The sequence below is a fragment of the Halichoerus grypus genome, chromosome 3, assembly GCF_964656455.1.
Source record: "Halichoerus grypus chromosome 3, mHalGry1.hap1.1, whole genome shotgun sequence".
Taxonomy (NCBI): Eukaryota; Metazoa; Chordata; class Mammalia; order Carnivora; family Phocidae; genus Halichoerus; species Halichoerus grypus.
The window spans coordinates 133,296,698-133,319,215 of record NC_135714.1 but is presented as its reverse complement, the minus strand read 5'-3'; the positions used below and the strand labels follow the sequence as shown (position 1 = coordinate 133,319,215).

General features: G+C 38.5%; 1 protein-coding gene across 7 annotated transcripts in view; it reads right to left on the bottom strand.

The window, feature by feature from the left end:
- The window catches only part of GUCY1A1 (guanylate cyclase 1 soluble subunit alpha 1), a 61,204-nt gene extending 39,556 nt beyond the window's left edge, over positions 1–21,648 (bottom strand). The window contains exons 1-2 of one of the 7 annotated variants that reach the window (XM_078069350.1): positions 21,453–21,647; positions 21,001–21,074 (exon numbers count right to left, since the gene is read on the bottom strand). The gene's annotated coding sequence lies outside the window, so the exon portion shown is untranslated. Of the gene's footprint in view, positions 1–20,024; positions 20,242–20,414; positions 20,736–21,000; positions 21,075–21,216; positions 21,394–21,452 lie in introns of those variants that run through there. The other 6 variants (XM_078069357.1, XM_078069351.1, XM_078069355.1 and 3 more) reach the window with 6 other exon arrangements.
- Positions 21,649–22,518: the final 870 nt, after the last annotated feature.

Below are 22,518 nucleotides of genomic sequence, written 5' to 3'. Positions count from 1 at the left end.
AGAAGTCAGATTTCAATGACTTGGCCCAAATCCCAAAGTTACTGAGGTGTATGAGTCAGTTGGGAACTCAGGCAGATGGACTACAAGCAGCCCAGAATTTACTCCAATATACAGCTGAACTTTGAAAAACATGAATTTGAACGGCACTGGTCCACTTATACACAGATTTGTTTTTCAATAAATACAGTACAGTACTGTCCATGTATTTTCCTTATGATTTTCTTAATAACATTTTCTTTCCTCTAACTTAGTTATTGTAAAAATACAGTATATAATACATGTGACACACGAACTATGTGTTAACTGACTGTTTATTCTATTGCTAAGGCTTCAGGTCAACAGTATGCTCTTAGTAGCTAAGTTTTAGGGGTCAAAAGTCATGTGGATTTTCAACTGTGCAAGGGTCAGTGTCCCTAACCCCCACATTGTTCAAGAATCAACTATACTCTGATCACCCCTTCACCCGAAATGCAGAAAAGCTCTCCTCCTTTTGTGGACGTCCAACAACTGCAGGGACGGCTTTGAGAAAAATTTAACACTTAGTAATTTTATTTTTCATTTATTTTTATTTATTTTTAACAGTATTTTTTAAAAGATTTTATTTATTTATCTGAGAAAGAGAGTACAAGCAGGGGGAACAGCAGAGGGAGAGAGATAAGCAGGCTCCCCGCTGATCAGGGAGCCCGATTCCGGACTCGATTCCAGGACCCTGGGATCATGACCTGAGCCAAAGGTAGCCGCTTAACCAACTGAGTCACCCAGGAGCCCCTTTTTAACGATAATTTTAGTTCAAGTTCCACCCTTAAGAATTTTTTTTAAAGATTTTATTTATTTATTTGACATAGAGAGAGAGACAGCTAGAGAGGGAACACAAGCAGGGGGCAGCGGGAGAGGGAGAAGCAGGCTCCCAGCTGAGCAGGGAGCCTGATGCAGGGCTCGATCCCAGGACCCTGGGATCATGACCTGAACCGAAGGCAGGCACTTAATGACTGAGCCACCCAGGTGCCCCCCACCCTTAATAATTTGAGAGTTAAAAATACTTCAGCTTAAAAAAAAAATACTTTAGCTTAGTCTAATCAGAGGCTTACATTTCATCCATACATCATTATTAATAATATTAATGAATTAATATTAATACATGCCATCAGATTGCTCTGGCTGTCTGTAGTTTCTACAGTATTTCCCCAGACTCTTTTTCATGATTTTCTCATCATCTTTTGCACTTTCTCAAGAAGCTATCTTTAGTCCTTTTTTAATTCTCTAAAAATATTTTCTAAATAACCTTACTCATGATCCAATCTTTGCCACTTAATTGAAAGTAGGTATGGGGGTGTCTGGGTGGCTCAGTCGGTTGAGTATCCAACTCTTATTTTCAGGTCAGGTTGTGATCTCAGGGTTATCATATCGAGCCCCACCTCGGCTCAGCGCTCAGCATGGAATCTGCTTGAGATTCTCCTCCCACCCACTGCTCTCTCTCTCTCTCTAAAATAAATAAAAAAATAAAATCTTTTTTTAAAGATTTTATTTATTTATTTGAGATAGAGAGAGAGCAAAAGAGAGAGAGCATGAGCACGAGTGGGGGATGGGGCTGTGGGGGAGGGGCAGAGGGAGAGGGAGAAGCAGGCTTTTGGCTGAGCATGAAGCCTGATGTGGGGCTCAATCCCAGGACCCTGGGATCATGACCTGAGCCGAAGGCAGACGCTTAACCGACTGAGCCACCCAGGCACCCCAAAATCTTTAAAAAAAAATAAAAAGAAAGTAGGTATGTTTTCAGACTTAATCTAACTAGCCAATGTAGATCGCAATTTATTCAATTTTGGACTTCCAATGAGGTTTTTTTTTTAATTATTTTTTAAAATATTTTATTTATTTGTCAGAGAGAGAGAGAGCACAAGCTGGGCAGGGAGCATGGGGAATGGCAGGCAGAGGGAGAAGTAGTCTCCCCGCTGAGCAAGGAGCCCCATGTGGGACTTGATCCCAGGATCCGGGGATCATGACCTGAGCAGAAGGCAGACGCTTAACCGACTAAGCCACCCAGGTGTCCCTCCAATGAGTTATTTTATGCTGTAATTAAATGACAGAACGACTGGCTTGAACTCATCTGTTATAAACATGGAAGGGGTTAGGGTAGCTTAAATCCTTATTATCAAATTCACTCAATCTTTTCATTTTATTTTCACTGGATCTTGTGTATGTGCAGACACAAATACATATATATATGTGTGTGTGTGTATATGTATATATATATATATATAAATGGCATACAGTTTGAGAAGAAAAATGTTTCAAAATGTTTTCCTATATATTTTCCTTTTCCATTTGATTATTCTGTATTTACCGTGTTATTTATTTTTTATTATTTCTTCCCTTTTCTCTTTTTTTATTTATTGTTTACCTTTTTTGGAAAGGAGAAATCTTGTTATAGATAAAAATTTCTGAAGTTTACTAAAGTGTGACAAAGAAGCCAACAAGGCTCAGGTAGTCACCTATCCTCTTTTTCCACTTCCTGTGAAATTAGCTAAGTGAAAAACCATACATGTTTCCTACAGTTCATTGCTTTGTCAGAAGCACTGAGCACAGCATCTTATATTATTTGGTATTCAATAAATATGAGCTAATGTCAATAAAATATACTAATATTAGGCTATTATTATAACCAATATAAAAGACAAAACAGTCAAAAAGGTATAAAATAGAAGTAAAATGAGGCTAAATTGGAGCCTATAAAATGTGTTGCTTCTTTTTTTTTTTTTAAAGATTTTATTTATTTATTTGACAGAGAGAGAATGAGAGAGAGAGCACATGAGAGGGGGGAGGGTCAGAGGGAGAAGAAGACTCCCTGCCGAGCAGGGAGCCTGATGCGGGACTCGATCCAGGGACTCCAGGATCATGACCTGAGCCGAAGGCAGTCGCTTAACCAACTGAGCCACCCAGGCGCCCCAAAATGTGTTGCTTCTTGAAAACAAGTTTTATAATGAGTTCTTAATAAATGAACTCATAGTTCAATCAATATTTACTGAGTTTCTGAAAAAGATAAAATGATTCCTTTCTTTAATTTTCTTCAAAGTCTAGAATGGGTGATATATATTTTTGTAAATGGCTATAATAAAAAGTGGAGGATAGGTAGAGACAGAAAGTTAATGATGTTTATAAGAAACATTGCTTTAAGGTAGTGGTAGCAGAAAGGTGATCAGGGATACCTTCTTGGAATGCATGGAATTTGAGCTTAGTTTTGAAAATGACTAAGGTTTGGCCATAAAGTCATCAGCAAAAACTCATGCCAAAGAGGGAGAACAGTGTAAGTGAATGGGGGGAGTGAAGGAAGCTGTGGGAAGGGGCAGGAAAGGATGGGTGCTAGAGATATTACAAAATTAAAGTTGACATCACGTGGCAAATGACTAGATCTGAGGAACAAGATGACTTTGAGGTTTGTCTGGAAAGATAATGGTACCATTTATAGAAAGAGGTAACACAAGTAGGCTTGAGAGAAGGGATACTGAATTCCGTTTTGTACACATGGATCTTGAACTATTAGCAGGACATCTAGGTAGAGATATATTTGAAAATTGGAATTTTTAATTAAGCATTAGAGACATGAGTGTGTGGTCCTCCACACTGAGGAAGCTCTTAAAGTTGACTTTAATTCAAACTGTTTGATGTCAAAGGGCTGCAAGTAGAGAGAGAAAACAGCCAAATTCTTTACTCTGGGGGAATATTCATATTTCAGAGTTGGAAAAGGATCGTTATAACTAAGATGGAGAAGCAGAAATCAGAAAACTATGATGAGAATGGAAACAGAAGAGGACACATGTTCAAAAAGAAGTGTATTTTGCATGTCTGAAGAGGGTAAGGGGGTCTATTAGTCAGCTCAGTCCGATGTTAACAAAATACCATAGACTGGGTGGCTTAAACAGTCAATATTCATTTTCCACAGTTCTAGAAGCTGAAAGTTCCAGATCAGGTGCCAACATGGTTGGATTTGGTAAAAGCTCTCTTCCTGGCTTGTGGATGGCTACTTTCTCACTGTATCCTAACATGGTGCAAGGAGAGAGAGAAAGACCAAGTTCTCTGCTGTCTCTTCTTATAAGGGCACTAATCCCATCATGAGGGTCTCACCTTCATGACCTCATCTTATACCCAATTATCTCCCAAAGGCCCCTGCCTCCAAATGCATTGGGGATTTTTAGAGCTTCAACATATGAATTTGGGTGGGGACACAATTCAGTCCATAGCAGGAGCACTGAAAAAATATCATCTGATTTTTACATTAGAAAGACATTTATAGCTTTTATGAGACAAATTTCAATAAGAATAGTAGAGTAAAAGTGAAAGGAAACAAGGAGTTATAGTGAGGAAATATTATAGTGTGATTGATTACAGATTACATTGAGAAACAGCAAGTTTGAAGGAAGGATTTTGAGAATGGGAAATCTCTTGTTCTTTATGTATACTGGTAGTTTTCTATAAATAGAAATACTTAACCACATCTGTATCAAGTTAGCTTAAAGTCAAAGTACAGAGTCTTCACTTCTGATTAGATTATAGAAAATCACAAGAAACTCCTACTCCAGTCCCAAGAATGAGAACTAGCTAGATAAACTACATAATCATAGTTTTAAAAAATCTATCAGAGGACGTCTATATAAACTACAGTAAAAGTCATACCCAAAATTAAAGACTTACTACTTTCTACTATGATCAGAAATAAGGCAAAGATGCCACCACACCTAATCAATTGCATTAAAGTTAGATCCTAATCATTGCAATAAGAAAGAGAAATAAAAGACACAAAGATTGGAAAAAGAGAAGTGAAACTATCCCTGTTTGTTGTATGTATATATAATTGTTCATGTAGGAATTCCCGAGGGATCTACCAAATATAAGCATATCTCAGAGATATTGCAAGTTTAGTTCCAAACAATGGCAATAAAGCAAAATTGCAATAAAGTGAGTCAAGTGAATTTTAGGTGCAAATAAAAGTTATGTTTATACCATACTATAATCTATTAAGTGTATAATAGCATTATGTCTAAAAAAATGTACATACCTTAATTGAAAAGTACTTTATTTTTTTTAAAAAAATTATTTATTTATTTTAGAGAGAGCGAGCGAGCGAGAGGGTGGGGGCGGGGGCAAGGAGGGGTGGAAGGAGAGGGAGAGAGAGAATCCCAAGCAGACTCCCTGCTGAGCGCAGAGCCCCCAGACACAGGGTCTGATCCCACCACCCCAAGTTCATGACTAGAGCCGAAATCAAGAGTTGGCGGCCTAACCGATTCAGCTATCCAGGCGCCCCTGAAAAGTACTTTATTGCTAAAAAATGCTAACCAACATCTGAGCTTTCAGTGAGTTGTAATCATTGATCACAGATCACCATAACAAATGAAAAACTTTCGAATACCGTGATCATTCCAAAATGTGACATCGAGACAAAGTGAGCAAATGCTGTTGGAAAAATGGCCCTAGGAGACTTGCTGGATTCGGGGTTCCAACAAACTTTCAATTTGGAAAAACACAGTATCTGTGAAGCACAATAAAGTGAAACCTGCCTGTGACAGCTAGAACTAAGATGTGAATTTAGCAAGGTTGCAAATACAACTATGTATGTATGTGTGCTAATCTACAAAAATCTGTTGTAATTTCTGTACTAATAGTAAACAGCTGGGTAATAATATTTTTAAAAATCCATATATAATAATATCAATAAATATGAAATACTTAGGAATAAATCTAACCAAAGGTTTGCAAGACCTCTATACTGAAAACTACAAATAGCGGTAAGATAAAATAAGGAAGGTCAAAGAAATGCAGAAGTATATCATGCTTAATACTGTTAATGTACCAATTTTTCCCAAATAGTCTATAAATTCAAAGCAATCCCAATTAAAATCCCAGTTATCATTTTAGGAGATATTGAAAAGATGATACTAAGATTTAATAGAAGACATAGAATGGCTAAGTCAATACTAAAGAAGAAAAATAACACTGAAAGATATATATACCTTATTTAAAAATTATTATAAAACTAAAGTAATCAAAAGAGTTTGATACTGGTTTGAAAGGAGTAACATAGAGATCAATGGACTAACGAGCCCCAAAACAGATCCAGATTTGTGTGTTCAATTATACAACCAACATATCAAGGCAATTCAATGAGGAAAAAAAAAGTTTTTTCAATAAATGATGTTGGAACAACTGGATATGCATATGGAAAAAATGAACATTGATCCATATTTCATACCACATACAAAAATTAATTCTATATGGATCACAGCCATAAATGTAGATGTTAAAATGATAATACTTATAGAAGAAAACAGGAGAAAATCTTTGTGACCTTGTATGAAGCAAAGATGTTCAAAGAGAAAAAACAAATCATGAAACATCAAAGAAAATAATAAATTAGACTTCATCAAAATTTTAAATCTTTTGCTCTTCAAAAGACGTCATTAAATAAACAGAAAGATAAGTCACATACTGGGAGAAAACATTTGCCACACATAAATCAGCAAAGTAATTAAATCCAGAATATATAAATTTTACTGCTAAATAAGAAAGCAAACAATTCAATTAAAAGTGGGCAAGAGACCTGAATAGATATTTCATTAAAAAAATACATGACTAGCCCATAAATATCTCTTCCTATGTTCAATAATACTAATTATGAGGCAAAAACCCATTGGAATGTCTACAACTTAAAAGTTTGACAATGCCAAGACTTAGTGATGATGTGGGATAACTGGAATTTTTTATATGCTGTTGGTGGGAATGTAAAAAGGAACTACCACTTTGTAAAACAGTTGGTGGTTTCTTAAAACGTTAAACATGCCTTCTCATACCACCCAGTTATTCCATTTCTAAGTATTTACCCAAAAAGAAAGGTAAACATATTTTCAAACAAAGACTTGAATGCAAACGTTCACAGCAGGTTTTTTTGTTTTTTTGTTTTTTGGGATTTTTTTGGTAGTAGTCAACACCTGGAAATAATTTAAATGTCTCTGATCATGGAAACAAATAAAAAGAGATGTTGTATAGCCACACATGTAAAGGACTATTACTCAGCTCATATAGGCAACAAGGAAGATAAATCTCAAACTGTGAATGAGACCACACATACAAGAATACATTACTTTTCCATAAGATCTAGATACTGCAAACAAATCTGTAAGTACAGAAAGCAGATCAATGATTGCCTGGGGGACAAAGGAGTGGGCAATTGATCGGAAAAAGACACAAGAAAACTTTTAAGGGGTGATGGGGATCTTTTTTATGTTGATGATGGTGGTGGTTTCACAGGTGTATACATCCGTCAAATCATATCCAACTGTGTATTTTACATACGTGAGATTTTACATAAGTTACACATTGGCTAAGTTGTTTAAAAAAAACTCAGTGGAGAACTCAAAGAAATCTAAATGAAATAGATTTCAAAATAAATAAATAAATAAAAATAACAGGCAGTGGGAGAGATGAGACTCATGGCTATTTTCATCCCAGATGAAGTGGTGGAAGGTGACAGAATCTCCCCCGGGGCAGGGGTCAAGAAAAGCTGGTTAAATGTTTATAAACCTTTTGACTGCTGCAAGATAGATTAGAACCCAGTGATGCCCCACAATTTATATTGACTCAGTCTTCCACACTTGCAGCTTAATATATATGTGTGCATGTGTAAATAGAGAGCATCCATTGAGAAATGGCAAGCAAAGAAAATGAAATAATTGGAAATGCTAAAAATGAAAACTACAATACCAGCAATAAAGAATTCCATTTAATTGGCTTAACATCAGAGGAAGGGATCAGTGAACTTGAAGTCAGGTTAATAGAAACAACCCCAACAGAATCACAAAGAGAATAAACAGCAAAAAACAAACAAACAAACAAACAAAAAAACCAAAAGAGCACCTGAAATCTATAGAACAATATCAAAAGGTCTAACATACATGTATTTAGAGTCCTGGGTGGGGGGGACGGTGAGGGGATGCAGGAAGAAGAAATATTTGAAATGGCTGGGAATAGTCCATATTTGATAATAGCTTTAACTCACAGATCCAAGAAGTTCAGCAAATCCCCATGCATGATAAATACAAAGAAAATCACACCTAAGCATTTAGTTACCAACTTCTGAAATTCAAAGATAAAAAGAAAAAAAAAAAGCCAGAGAATCATGGAAACTAGCAAATAATGAAACAAAAAATTAAGGACTGAAGAAAGGAAACAAACCAATCTGTTTCCCTTAAATTATATATCCAACAAAATATTCTTTAAGGAGCTAACACATATGAAGAATAGAGTTGCCTAAACACTGCAATCATAACAACTTTAGACTGGTGGAAAATTTAAAGATATTTTATTTTAATTTAACTGAATTTCTTTTTTGTTTTGTTTTGTTTTAAAGATTTATTTATTGGGGTGCCTGGGTGGCTCAGTCGTTAAGTGTCTGCCTTCGGCTCAGGTCATGATCCCACGGTCCTGGGATCGAGCCCCGCATCGGGCTCCCTGATCAGCGGGAAGCCTGCTTCTCCCTCTCCCACTCCCCCTGCTTGTGTTCCCTCTCTCGCTGTGTCTCTCTCTGTCAAATTAATAAATAAAAATCTAAAAAAAAAAAAATTATTTATTTATTTTTAGAGTGAGTGGGGTGGGATGGGCAGAGGGAGAAGGAGAGAGTCTTTTTTTTTTAAGATTTATTTATTTATTTATTTGTCAGAGAGAGAGTAAGAGAGAGAGCCAGGCAGAAGGAGATGTGGGCTCGCAGCCCAATGCAGGACTCGATCCCAGGGCCCCTGGGATCATAACCTGATCAGAAGGCAGACGCTTAACCAACTGAGCCACCCAGGCATCCCTAATTTAACTGAATTTCTATCAAAATTCTTTCAAATGCATTAATTATCTCGTTTCATACATTTTATTTGAAAGTTCACAGGTCTTTGAAACCTAACTCTAGAGTTTAAGTTGACTACTATATAAGCAAATATGTTATTGATCATTTGGAAAATAATTTACAAACCACCAGAAACCTTTTCTATAGCCAGGAAAGGTGGTAAAACATAGTATTTAAGAGGATGGACGCTGCCTAACTACAAACACTGGTTCCACCACTAACAGAAGGTATGACAGTAAGGCAAATTACTTTTCTGCTCTTGACTCCGTTTCCTCATCTGTACATTTAAGTGATAAGGTAGAACATTTCTCAAGGGGTTCAATAATGCTTTAATTTTAATTCAGTTTTAACAATGCTTGGAATATAATATGTGCTTAATAAACGTTGACTCCTAGGGGCGCCTGGGTGGCTCAGTCGGTTAAGCGTCTGCCTTCAGCGCAGGTCATGATCCCAGGGTCCTGGGATCGAGCCCCGCATCGAGCTCCCTGCTCTGCGGGAAGCCTGCTTCTCCCTCTCCCACTCCCTCTGCTTGCGTTCCCTCTCTTGCTGTGTCCCTCTCTCTGTCAAATAAATAAATAAAATTTTTAGAAAAAATAAAAATAAAAAAAATAAACGTTGACTCCTAGTTTCTGAAATTAGGTATAAAATTATTCTAGCGCCTGTAAGTTACATTGTTTGAGGCTTGGTTGACCTAAAGCAGTAGTTGTCAACGTGTCATCTGCAAGTTCTTGGCGATGCCCTGAGGCCCTTTAAAGGATATGCAACATCACAACTATTTTCATAACAGTACTGAGATACCAAGTGCCCTTTTCATTCTCATTCTCTAAAGGTATTGAGTGCAGCTTTCCAGAAGCTATACGACATCTAATCATCTAACAATGTCCTAATTTTATCAGCCAATGGAATCTGTGCTTGCGTAGAACTTTCTAAGGTAGTAGATTTCATGTATAAATGTATGTATGCTAGGGACTAACTCAGTTTGTTCTCAGAACTTCTGCTGTGCTCTTCCCAGAAATCACTGGATATACTTGCTATTATCTCTGTAACCTCATCATTGTTCAATAAAGCATCATTTTGAAATTCCCGAGTTTTTCTTACACCTCCATGTAAATACAAAAAATAACTACACTTTGCTATTTTGTTTTGCAGTAATATTAAATTATGTTAAGTTTTCTAAATTGCAAATTTTTCACTTAAGCTGCTATGTTAGAATTTAATAATATTTATTCCAATTGAAAGGAAAATTTATTTCTATTTTTCATATATTTATGGATGGGTTATTGGCTTGAAAAGATGAGACTGGGAGACTTTCTCAGCCATCACACCATACCACAGCTGGACCTTCTACATCTGCCATGGTGAACTCGACAGCTTCCCAATACTTAAAAATTTTTCCGGAGGAGATCCAAGGTGATATTGATGAACGCGATTTTTTGATACTACATGATAAAATGTAGAGTGCATCCACCTTTGTTAGACCTGGCAAAGCTCAGTGAACCAGTATTTTCCAATGACCATGATGTTACAAAATCGTGCATTAATAAAGATCCATTCACAGAACACAGATTTTAATGGTTTCTTATCCCATACTGCAAGTAACCTTTAGGTTATGATCATGTTTCAAATTTTGAAATTTTTATACCAGAAAAATCTATAATTATCTGAAAATACTATTAAATCACTCCTCCCTTTTCAACTGTGTATCAGAGTAAGGCTGGGATTTTTTCATAGACTTCAACCAAAACAACCTGAATTTGTTAAATGTTAAAAAAATATATTACTTTTGGGGCGCCTGGGTGGCTCAGTTGGTTAAGCATTGACTCTTTTTTTTTTTTTTAAAGATTTTATTTATTTATTTGACAGAGAGAGACACAGCAAGAGAGGGAACACAAGCAGGGGGAGTGGGAGAGGGAGAAGCAGGCTTCCCGCGGAGCAGGGAGCCCGATGCGGGGCTCAGTCCCAAGACCCCGAGATCATGACCTGCGCTGAAGGCAGATGCTTAACCGACTGAGCCACCCAGGCGCCCCTTAAGCGTCGACTCTTGATTTCCACTCAGGTCACGATCTCAGGGTCCTGGGATCGAGCCCTGAGTCAGTCTCATGCTCAGGGAGAAGCCTGCTTAAGAGTCTCTCTTTCCCTCTCCTTCTGACCCACCTCCCGCTCACACTCTTTCTCTCTCTCTAAAATAAATAAATAAAAAAAAATATTTTAAAAAAGAAAAAAAATATTACTTTTTACTTCAAACAAGTATATAATGATTGTGGGTTCTTTATCAAATGCATAGTTAGTGCTTTCAATTAATATACTTTAGGTTTATATCTCACAAATCATTTGGGTAATGCCACTGCTCTCTTCCACAGCATTTACCTTAACATCACACTAATTCTGTATCCACCAATGTATACTTCTTTCTGATATTGGACAAGACAATGTATTTCCTCTTCAAAGTCTATATACTGCTCTGGACTCCCATCACAACATGCTTTCTCCAGGACCTTTCTTTATAATTACTCTACCTAATCTTCCCTTAAAATATTCCCCTTTCTTCTACCTGAATTCCTCAATTTATCCATCCATCCATCCATTCATTCATTTGTTCATATATCCTAGAAATATTAAGCATCTATGACTACTTTCTAAGAGATGAGGTTTCAGAAAACAAAAACAAAAAGAAATAAAAACAAAGCAGCACTAGACCCTTAAGGAATGTTTCATGTAGGGAATGGGGTGTGGACAGACTAAAAGCACACACATTCAGTTAAAGTGTGATCTCTCATGACATGTGATGGGAAGACAGAAAATCTGCATCTAAACCTGACTTGGTACACTGGTAAATGCTTCCTCGAAAAAAGACTCAAGTTGAAGCTTCTAGAATAAGTAAGAAATAACAAGGCATAGAAAACAAGAAAGGTATTCTAAGGAGCAGAAAAAGATGTGCAAAAGACAATGACAGAAACAAACAAACAAAAAGAGCTTGGTGACCAAGTACAGTAAAGACAATATGTCCATAACACAGAATCAAGTAAGAGAATAACCAAGACATTGGCCAGCAGAGTTAGACAGTAAAGTAAGGCTGGCAGACTACTTGAAATTATGAACACTGCATGATCTCTACAACACTGAAAATCATTTTTAACACATGGCATGCAGCAAATTCTTGCTACTCATACAATGACCAGTGATATTTATCAAGGACAGTTAATGTAAAGAAACGTAGCCAAACACCATTTTACCGTGTGTAAAACAGACTACGACAACCTACAGCTACCAATTTCCACTATGTACTGAAACAGATCCAATATTAAGATAAATATAACTAAATTGATGTTACCCTGGTTTGATTTAGATAGATAATCAAGACCACAACATGCTGGTGAGGAAAATGTTCTAACCATCCCCAGTTAGGATAGGGAACAAAAATGTGAAGAAACAACTCTTTTCAGGACCTTAAACTTTTTTAACCTTCCTCTTTCTGTCTGAACACCATACTGTCACCCAAATGTACCCTACTTGTATCTACCTTTCTCATTTATGTCCTACATGCTAGGTCTTTCAGTTTTCTTTTTCTCTTACATTTAAACGTCTACGGTCCAAGAAACCATACTCTTGCTTGAAGGTATAAGGCAACATAATAAATGTGACTTTTGCTATTGGGCAAAAAAGGTTATGCTGTTCTTCTGAGTAAAACAGTTATTCCAGGGCCTCCTAGAGATAAAATCCACACTTGATCTTAGCCAAAAGGCCGAGAAGCGATTAGAGATAAAATCCAAAGGACCACAGCAATCCAAAGGAGTTGTCCCTAGGAGAGGACCAGTGGAAGAAAAACTTTTGTGGTAGATGGCCTTATGAAACTCCTCAAATACAACCTTCTTGCCCTTGGCCAAGCCATGAGATGAGTTGCAGGTGGTAATCCAGTCTAAATCAGGATAAATTCTTATAGCTTCAAAGGGTGGCAAAGAAAGAGGGGATGGGGAAAGCTAGCAAATTCAGTTTGGATAATTTGCTATCTACCCAAGGAACAGACTTTCTCAAGAAAGATCACAGCTCTCCTATATACCACTGCTGATTTTTTTAAGCATAAGACAACACAACACAAACGTAAGAATTACTGTAAGCCAGTCACTAGAGAAAAGAACCAGAAATAGATGCATGGGGTATTAAATTGTTATTTGGGGTAGAGGTGGACAAAGAGGAATGTTACTTACAATTAATGACTGCGAATATTTTAAAACACTTAAAAAATGGAATTTTACCCAAAGAGTCTTCACTGGGAAAAGTGTGTTTTCCTAATCACATTTACAAATGAATACTAATCCACTGTAAGAATATCTTGTTTTAAATATTGGACATATCAAGTACTGACAATGTTAATGTGCTTATCCAAATCTCTTCCATATTAGAGTTGTAATCCCCTAAATATTCCACCTATTGTGCTATCTTTGTTAAACTTTATGCTCACAAATATATGACTTAAAAGTTTATATTATACCAATGGAACATTGAAATTCCTTGCCCTGTGTGTTATTAACTTAATAATATAAACCACATAACATTTAAATATTTATAATAGCATCGGAAGCCGCAAAATGATTGAAAATTGAGAACAATCAGCAGCTAATAACTTCAGTATCCTACAAATAAAATTAGACTAGTAAAATAACAAAACTTCTTTAACAAAACGAATAGCATTAAAGTTATGGGGGCTTCTCAACCTCACAGATGGAAACACCTGATGCAAGGTAAGGAGCCAAATAATTTCCTCATTAAATCTAGAAAAGCATATCAAATTTTGAATGGTTTGAATTGATTTACAAAGGTCTAATTAAAAGTCATGCATGTGCCGTATCCTGTCCCTAAACTAAAAAAACAAGATAGTTCTACATTACCTAATAAAGCAAAAACTCAGCCTGGCATCCTGGTCTTTTGTAATCTAACCTCTCTTTACCTTAAATCTTTTTATAAATATGCCCCAACATAACCTCATCACTCCAAGCACGCCTGTATCATATCACACATTTTTACTGAGTGCTTAGGATCCATGGGACACTTCTATTAGGTGTCTATGAATAGAATGAGAACTAGACAGAAATGGTACCTCCTGCCACCGAATAGGAGTATACTGGTGAAAACAGACAATTCAGCAAGCAATTACAGGGTAGTATAATAATATGATGGGGGAAGCACAGGGCATTGAAGAAAAACATAACAGAGCACTTAACACAGGCTGGAAAGGTCAGGGAAAGTTTCTGAGAAGTAGAGCCTAATTTGAGACGAAAAGGTTGAGTAGGTATGGGCCTCTCGAAAACTGAGCAAAGGGAAAAGAAATCTAGAAATGGAGGGGGGGGTAGTAGTATTTCACACAAAGAAATACTTCAAAGGTATTCTTGAGGAGACTTGCTGTTGCCCCTTCTCCCTCCATACCCTAGTTCCTCATAGACATGCACGCACGTGGATGCACACACGCACACCCCACTCACCCGCTTCCTGTTCGGCGCCTTTCCTATTCTCTGCCCAGAACACCCTTCCCACTCTTCTCTATATTTAAATCCTGCAGGTCCTGCAAAGTCCCACATCAGTCCTCTTTTAAAATCTCAACTAAGAGCCAGATCTTCCCTAGAGAGCCTTCAGTATTTCCACCCTGCAAAGCTCTCTCCTTTAAGTTCTTCAGACCACCACTAATATTAAGTTCATTGATAAGTGCTGATGTGTGTAATTCTGAGACTACTTCTGGGTTCTGTTATTTCTACATGCAGACTTTAAATTCCCTCAAGTCAGGGACTGTGTCATGAACTGTGTTGTACGTCGCTCAGTGACGAACATAATCCTTAATAAACCTTATTGCGTGAAGTACACAAAAGTGACTGAGCCTCTGAGAAGAGTGTCATAAAATATAAAATAAGCCGAAGCTTTCAAAAATTACAAATTCAAAAAAAAGTTCTTTTAATTCTTTTAATTTATCTTTCAGATAAAGTGGAGATAATGGCATTTATACTGGTATAGGAAGAGTTCAAGGACTTGAGGGGGATGTGAGGAAATTCAAATGATGGCACAGGACTGGTCAAGCAGAATTACTCTATTTTTGTTTTGTTTCATCTCCATTCCTCAAGAAAATAATATTCATACTGGCAAAAGTAAGACCAAAATCAAAATAACAAATTTAAGGCCCAAGGTATAGAATGATATTAAATATTCTAAATGAGTTTAAATCCATTCATGTGAAGAAACTACATGACGAAGTACTGAAAGCATTTGCGGATGAAATAAGGGAATAGTTACAATCATCTTTAAAAATATTACAATGAAGAGAAGGGTTGATAGAGAAGGAAGCATCCAGTCATTGTCTCAATTTTCAAAATAGAGAAGGTGATTCCATCAACTCCAGCCTAGAGAGCTTGACATTCATTCCAGGCATGATTCCCAAGAGATCTGTAACACTATGGTATGTGAGTATTCAAAATGTGATGTGTTGTTACCTACAAGCTAGTGAAGGTCGCAGGGAGCATATTATTATATAAAAATAATAACTTGGTATCTATTCTGCAGAAAGTAGAAATGCATTTTCCCAAGGAATTTGACCAAGTCTGTCACAGTATATTCCTGGGCTACACAAAGGAATGTAAACTCCAAAGAAAGAGATATTGATGATATATTTGGCTGGACATCCTCATAAAGAGGACTACTAATTCATAGACTAATGTAAAGCAAGAAGAAAGTGTCTAGGATCTAGGATTGTGCCAGATGTCCTTCCAGTTCAGCATTTTGCAGTTACTTGGATGAAGATCTTAATTGTATCCTAATCAAATCTATTAATGTTGCTAAATTGGGAAGAATGGCTAATCTTTATCAAGGAATCAGAATCCAAAAATACCTTGACCTTCTGGAACAATAGACTAACTAAAGGTAAAGATTATATTTAATTGCAGTAAGTATTTTTAGAAGTCCCAACTCAAGTGGCCAAATGTACAACTGAGGAGAAATATATCTGCAGAAGAGTACGGACAAAAGGATGCATAATTAAACAATGTAGTGTGGATGCAAAAAAAAAAAAAAAGTGGGGGAAAAACAGACTAGATTTTAGGATGATTTACTATACGATATCCAGAGGACTTAGCCACATATATCTAATGATAGCAGTCCGCTCATCTATGTTCAGCTCTAGGGCCCACACTTTAAGAAAAACAGGAGTGCATCCAAAAGAGAAGTTCCCTGATGATAATGAGACTTCCAAGTCATGTCAAATAAGGATGAGTTGAAGGAACTGGATAGAACCAATAGAGACACAAGAGTTGTCATATATAAAAGCATTTTGTGTAAGTACTCTAAGAGGTAATAATCAGGATATGAATATTACAGAGATTAGTAATATTCATATATTCATATATAGTATTGTTCTATATAAGAAAAGAGTCCCTATGCTCAAGATGGGTCAAATAAAGAAATGCCTCCTAAGTTCCAGATGAATCTTGATAAATGATTTGCCTAAATTGGTCTTAATATTCTCTGTGAATACGGAAATAAGGTCATCTGCTAAGAATGAAAAGAGTAAGGCTAATGTGGGCAGACGGAAAACCTAGAAAAATCTGGAACAAGTATTATGAGGAGACTTGCTCATACTATGAGAGAATTTGATATGGAATTATCCAAGAGAGGATAAACTAACTTCTTAGCACTGTTAACCATCTCTTAAGCTGAAGTTAGAGTGAATCAGATTCTGGTAGCTCTAGTGGCAAGAGATCTGAAGTCTGAAGCAGAGTTGACGTTGCTGTTCAAGACGAGTGTGGTAAGTAAAGAGGAAAACATGAGAAAATTGGGGGCGGCCAATGAACAGTAATGGGAGAGAAGGGTGTTGGGTAGTGATGAGTGAGTGGAATTAGGGGAGGGATAAGAGGTTGTTGGTAAGAAAGACTATGAAATGCTTAGTTTTTTGTTCAGCCAGGGCAATCCTGAGTGATGAGAAGGCCCAAGTGGGTGAATACCAGCGGACTCCCAGAGGGAGGTCGAGCAGGTTATGGTCCTGTGAAAGCCGAATCCGTAGATGTTGAATGAAGCCCTGGACAATGACAGCTGATGAAAAACCTCCATTATTTTAGATTCCCAAGGAAAGTCGAATGTTCAGGAGGTCAAAAAGCACTGGTAGTGGGGGCAGGGTAACACAAGTGAAAGATGTAAATTTAAAAAAACAAAGGGTAATTGGACGATGGTGAAAGAAGTAACAGTTTACAAGCAGTTCTGAACAGGCTGAAAGCCACATGAGAGAAGAGCACAGCAATGTCTCTGGATGATCAAGACCATAATATTCCATAGAGCATCAGTGCAAAACAAATATTTCTTTAAAAAATCGTATTCTTGAACAGAATAATTTATAGTATCAAGGCATAAAAAAACCCTTAATTCAGTAATTACAAAGACAACACAATTAGTCTTATTAGACACCTACTATGGGCCAGGTACTGTGGATCCAGTGATGAGTATCCTGAAAGAGATCTGAGTTCGGTAGGCAATCTAGACATATTTACAGGTATTTTTAATGTAATGCCACATAGAGAAAGGAGACATGTAGATAGGTCAGACCTGGAAAAAAAATTCAGGATTAAGAAGTTTTTTTTGGTCTGCCCAACTTCCTTTCCCCCGGGTGTTCACTCCCAAAGCCATTGTCTTCTGTTGGCTTCTTGCTAATTCCTACTGTGGTGCGTAGGAGGTGGTGGTATGTGGGGAGTTAATTAAATTGAGTTGCCTTTGATTTTCTGAAAGGGAGGGTTCATATTATAGAACAAGTATTAATTGCCAGAAAGCATTCCGGGTAAGTGATATGAGTAACTACAAGCAGTGAAAATCACATTTTTGTGGGAAGCGGTAATCATGCCCCAGAGACCCTCAAGTTTTATAAGGTAATCATTCTTTCCTACTGTAGGTTGAGGAGGGAGCTTACCTAAAGCTCTTCACTCCTTGCAAATAATTCTATTCATACTCTATAACCCTCATGACTACAGGAAGATAAAATCTGTTGGCCTGAACCCAGGAGAGAGAAAAAAATATGAAATAGGTCAGACACTTCTAAACGGTTTGAGAGAAATAAAACAAGCAAATGTGATTCAGGATAGCCAAACATTATTCCAACCCCAAATAAGTCAAGTAGTCCATGGACAGCCAAATTTGTTCATATGAAAACCTAAAAATTGTCAAAAACCCTTCTCGTATCAGGTCAAGGTAGAAATACTCAAAACTATTGCATAGGCACCTAACAAATACCTACTAAGTAAATCCAGATGGTCTAGAGACTAAAAACTAAATTTATTTATCTTTCTACAAATATACAGAAAAGTAATTAGTAGTATTTAAGAAAAGTAGCTTGGGTGAATATCTATAATTAAATGGTATAAAAATCAGTGCCATAAAAGTTATTTATCCCAGCAAAAAAAGAAGAGAAGCTAAGCAACTTGCTGGCAAATCTGACATATGGAAAATATTCTCAATAACTAATTTCCTCCAAAAAATTTTCCCATCAGTAACATATTTTTTGATTTACTCAAATACTGTTTTAGCTTTCTACTTCTCCTTACATGGAGAAATTAATTCTTAAGGCTAATTTGATTTTTAACCAGAGATTTTTTGGGTACTGATACTATTAAAAAAATAAATATTCTCCCCCCTACAGTCATTATTAATTGTTAGCAAATGTGATCTACAAATGTAAATATAGGATTTAATTTCCCTGATATGAATTCTGACAAAATTCAAGGTTATCCAATCTTAATTTATAAAAAACAAACAAACCTGGCATTAACTAAAAATTTAAGTCTTTTTGTTTGAAAAATATCTATGACATAACAGTTGACATTTAGGCACAAAAATATTTTATTGATGTATTCATAATAGAAATAATTTCATTTCAGTTATCATTTCTTTAGTTTTTAGTGCAATATTAAAACAGTTTTTCAAAATAATGCCTTAAAATAAGATTGTTTCATAAACCATAGTTGTAAGAAATATAAGGACTAAGACTTATGAAGTTTCCCACATTTCTTTTTCCTTTGGTGTTGCCAGATATAAGTCAAATACCTTTATATTTTCTTCCACATTCTCTAAATGACAGAAAACTATCTTAGATATACTGTACCTGGACATCTAAAAACATGGCCTTTAAGGGATAATTTATATTCACACACTTTGAAACACCATACCAAGTATAAGTACTTTATATTTCTGTTGGGTTTCAAATAGTGAAAAATAAAATTTTTATTTTCTGTGTCCTACTAGAAAGAGATCTTACAGCAGAAGAAACAGAATGTACCTATGTATTCATCACAAATTTCTACTAAATAAAGTTCCCCTACCTAAGTTTCCTGATACATTTAAAAACATACAAGTGGGCCTATCTTATATGAAATGTTTAATTATTATAACATGAGTTATTCTAGAATTTTTCCTACCATTTTATGTCTGCAGGCTTTATGTAGAAAGCCTATTGTTTTGACAAGAAAAAGTAAAGCTCATATATTTTAACTTTGTGGTTATTTTTCTGTTGGGTCAAAGATCCCTTTGGATATCTGAGAACTCTGGACTATCGCCCTAAAAATGCAGCGACTCAAATGTTTAAATACAATATCAGGGGCTTCATGACTCCTTGAAGAAGATCTACCGACCCAGTTGTTTAATAACTTAGCAGAACACAGACTACTCAGACAATCTCACTCAAAGAGTAATAAAGCTTATACAGCTTTTTGACAAATTAAAGTTTGCTTTGGAATCTTAGATTTTCATATTGTTGTTATATTTTTATTGTTACTGATTTTTTACCACTCTTCATAGTATAGCATCTGACATGACCCCTCCTGAAGAGAAATATAGCCATTTTAGGAAAAGCAACAGATTACTTCCACATTATGAACTAAGATATAAAAGTCTCTATCATTAAGTGCTTCGACGTTTATGTATGTAACCAGAGGGTTAATGATGTTCCCACCAAGACCAGTTCAAGTAAGTAGGTAGACATTTAATGATATCACCATCGGGAGACTGACCCTGAAAAATCACTACTGATACAAAATAAATGCACGCACACACACACACACACACACAATGGCCTGTTGTATTTAAAACTCAGACGAGTTTTCAGTATGTTGGAAACAAGGTGACTCTGACCGGTTACCATTAAGGGAGAGGTTCAACCTGGATTACTTCAGAAGATACAAACTTCATCCAGTGCAAAATGAAGAACCGTAGGAAATAAGTGAGCAAAAGAAAGACGCACGAAATCCATAGCCTGAAATCACATGACTACGATGCACGGCAGCCCCTCACACAAGTGCCACTGTGAGGCTGCTCAGCTCAGCAAGCACAGGCTGCAGTCACAGACGCGACGCGCAGAGACGGTTGTGATCCTTTGCTCACCATCTCCCCAAGTGCTGCAGTCATAATGAGAACAGAAAAATGGTCTGCCAAATTAGACCGCGCGCGTACACACACACACACACACGCACGCACGCACACACACACACACACACCCCGCGCGTACACACACACACACACACACACTTACTCTTGGGTCCAGCCCCGAGCAGCCCTGCTGGAAGTTTGCTGGATGCTTTCTCTAAGCAATCGAGCGATCTCAGCTGTTTGCTCCCTACAAGGGCGAATGGTTCGCCCACGCAGCAGCCGGCGGGGTGAAGTTGCGGTGAAGCCGGGGCGCGGCCTCGAGCCCCGGCCGGCTCTCAGGTCCCGGCGGCCCTTTGCTGCCGCAGCTGGCCCTCGCGTGCGCCCGAGGCCCCGGCGCCCCGGCCGTGGGAGAGCAGCGGCCCCAGCGCGCCCCGCGCGTTCTCACGCCCCGGCTCTCCGAGCGCCACCGCGGGCGCTGCGCGGCCCGGCGCCCACCCCCGTCAGTCCTCTTCCCTCGGGCCCCGCAGCTCCCCCGGGCCCTGAGCCGGGCCCCCGGGCGCCGTCTCCTTTGCTCCCTCGCTCCTCCCCGCCGTGGGAACCGGGCCCCGGCCCCCAGGGGCTGAGCAGCTGGGAGCACGCGGAAGTCTTCCCAGGGAGGGGAAGGGGGATGAGCCCAGGCCAGGGGCCCGGGGAGAAGGACTGCCTCTCTGGGGAGCCCCGAGCCGCGTGGGCACTCAGAGACCACTTACTCGCTGGCTTCGCAGACCTCGCGGCTGCGTTTCCGGATCTCCGGCAGCTCCAGGGTGCGCCTGGCAAATCCCCACTGCGAACGCAGAGAGAGTGGGCGTCAGGGACAGGAGGGTGAGCGGGAGAGGGACCCTGCAGCCGCACCTGTCAGTCGGGGCGCGAGTGCAGCCACCAAACACGCGACCGCGGTATTCACACTTGGGCTCACTCCGGTCTACCTGCTCAACAGGCTGGGCGGGACGCGACGTGCCTCGCAAACCGGATTCCCCGCTCTGCTCCCAAACACTCAATCAGCTCTGGCCGTGGTCCCTCCCTGTCTCCGTATCTCTCTCTCTTCTGATGACTCCAAAGGATCCCTCATAATCCCTTTCCCTACGGCATTCAAGTTCTTTTCAGAATCCTTCCCCTTCCCAGCACCGAAAGACTGAAAAAGAAAGTAGCGACTAAAACGCACCATGGTGAGGTCACTCAGGGTCTGGGTCCCGCCGATGCTCGTGACGCTCCCCGCCCCCTCTCCCTCCGCAGGTGTCGGTCGCCTGGGGCGGCTCCCCGGCTGCTCTTTGCCTTTTGCCTCGGGTTTAGCGCAGCCAAAGTGTTGGAAAACTGCATAGAAACCTGCTTTGGGAAATCAGCTCTCTGTGTTGGAGTCCCACCCACAACGCCCAGACTAGGGCAGGGGAACTGAGTCCTGGCCTCTCCAGCCGCCCAATCGCCATCCCAGCAGTTACTGTGTGGAGACAGGGAGAAGGGACAGGGACAAAGGAAGAGAAACAAACAAACAAACAAAAAAAAGGGGGAGGGAACTCAAGGAAAATTTGGCTCACTTAGAAAAAAGAAAAAAATCTCCACTACATACTGGTCCAGAAAAACTGTCGTTTACAGTAGTTAAAACTCCCAACATTTCTGCTCAGAAGTTAATACGGCACGGACGGTTTTCTTGTCCTGGTTTACAGGTTTAAAACCAATCTACGCCTTTGCAAATGCAATTCTGCGATTGCAAAACTTACACATCTTTCCAGTAAAGTCCTGATTCTGCTTGGTTCAGTGCATTCATTTCTATTGCTTGTGTGTGTGTCTGTGTGTGTGTGTGAGAGAGAGAATTCCAGCACAGAAAAATAAGTTCTGACACTGATTTTGAGTCAGTTTCCTGACTTAAAAAAATCTCATTATGCTGTTTCATTGTGAATTCATAATTAATCCTGATTATTATGTGATCCTTCTTCAAACCCAGGAACTCTGAAACAAATCGTTCATGGTTATCTGCAATTCTTATATTTCTCCCAACATCCAGCACATGATCTAGTCCCATGTTAGACTCACCACATTTGCAAAATTTTCTCCCAGCCTTGTGCACTATGTTCTCCTCATGGCAAACATGAGTGAGAATAAGCAAAGAAGGGGGAAAAAAGACATTTAAATTAAAAAAAAAAAAAAGCATTTAAGGGGATGCCTGGGTGGCCCAGTCTGTTAAGCGACCGCCTTTGGCTCAGGGAGTCCTTCATTGGGCTCCCTGCTCTTTG